This window comes from Brassica oleracea, chromosome C1 (genome assembly GCF_000695525.1).
Source record: "Brassica oleracea var. oleracea cultivar TO1000 chromosome C1, BOL, whole genome shotgun sequence".
Classification (NCBI taxonomy): domain Eukaryota; kingdom Viridiplantae; phylum Streptophyta; class Magnoliopsida; order Brassicales; family Brassicaceae; genus Brassica; species Brassica oleracea.
This window is the reverse complement of record NC_027748.1, coordinates 7,510,488-7,512,049: the sequence shown is the minus strand read 5'-3', so window position 1 is coordinate 7,512,049 and position 1,562 is coordinate 7,510,488.

The following is a 1,562-nucleotide window of genomic DNA, read 5'->3' as shown; positions in this document are numbered from 1 at the left end:
TTTATTTTTTGGTTATTTATTTAGTCTAAGACTTCTAACTTGTTCTATCCTTTTTGTTGTAACTAATGTTCCAGGTGTATGACCAGTAGACATACTCGGAGAAACGCACAAGTAGAATTGGTTACACTTACCAACCAGGAGCTAGCAAGGTTAGAAAGAACAAATCGTCAACAGCCAAGGCAAACCAACACCACTATGGGTGATCACGCCATCATGATGATCTAGCTGCAGCAATGCAACTCATGCAGCAGCAGCAGATGCAACAGTTGCAGCATACCATTCAAGCGCAGGAACAAGCTGCTCAGCAGCAGCAGCAGGAACAGCAGGCACAGAATGTTCCAATCGGGCAGAGAAACCTTCCTTGCAACATCCCTATAACTCGTTCTGCCATAGTTCATCCACACTGCACCAGGCAGGACTTCGAGATCAAGCCTGCTTTGATCGGTCTAGTACAGAGAAATGTGTTCTCTGGTCTCTCTACAGAAATTCCAATGGAGCATATTGAGAGCTTCGAAAAAGTCTGCAGTTTCACTCGCGCAAATGGTTTTCCACCAGACTACATCAGGTGCATGTTATTCCCATTCTCTCTTGATGGAAAAGCTGCACAGTGGTTGAACTCTCTCCCTACCGGCTCTCTCACTTCATGGGAACAAGTCCTATCAACGTTCATCAACCATTTCTACTTTAAGGCGAGAACAGCTGCATTGAGGAACAAGATCACCTCCTTCAGACAGCTCACTGATGAGCCTTTCTGCGACGCATGGAAGTGGTTCAATGACTATAGCAGAGAATGTCCTCACCATGGATTTGATGACGACTAGCTTTTGGAAATTTTCTATGATGGAGTTGACTGGAAATTTCAGAGTGCTATGAACTCTGCCAGCAATGGATACTACATGACTCAAACCACTCATAGAGCGTTTGAGCTAATTGAGAACATGACTGTTACCTCAGCCAATAAGAAAGAGGAGAGTGATTGCTCCAAGAAAGGAAACAGTTCTGACACCCAGAAGATAGATGAGCTGACTGCTAAGGTTGATCAGCTACTGAAAAACAACTAAGGGCACGTTTTCAGCATGGAGCAGGCTACGGCTGGGCATATTCAGAACCAGGACCATCGACAACCGCAGAGCAATCAGCAAACTGTTCCAGCTACCGAGAACAGTCAACCAGATGAGCTGAAGGGTCTGGGTATGATGATGCAACAGTTGTTGCTGGGTCAGCAGGTTCATGCCAAAGTGTTGAATTAGGTAACCACGAAAATGGACACTAGGATGGGCAACATGTTCACTGAGCTGAATGCCAAGTATGACACTCTTGCGAGCCACATAAGAAAGATCGATGTTCAGCTTGTTCAAACAGCTGAGAGTGTCAAGAGGCAACAATGGACGCTCCCTAGAAAAACTGATAAAAATCCTAGGACTGAGCACTGTAATGCAATAGAGCAGCCGTTCGCTGAGACTGTTCTAGGCGCAGAAGAGAACACATAGCAGTCTGCTAGCTCTGAAGTGACTACTCCTAGCGAACCTGCTGAGACTCCACCAGTGCGAGTCTATGTTCCT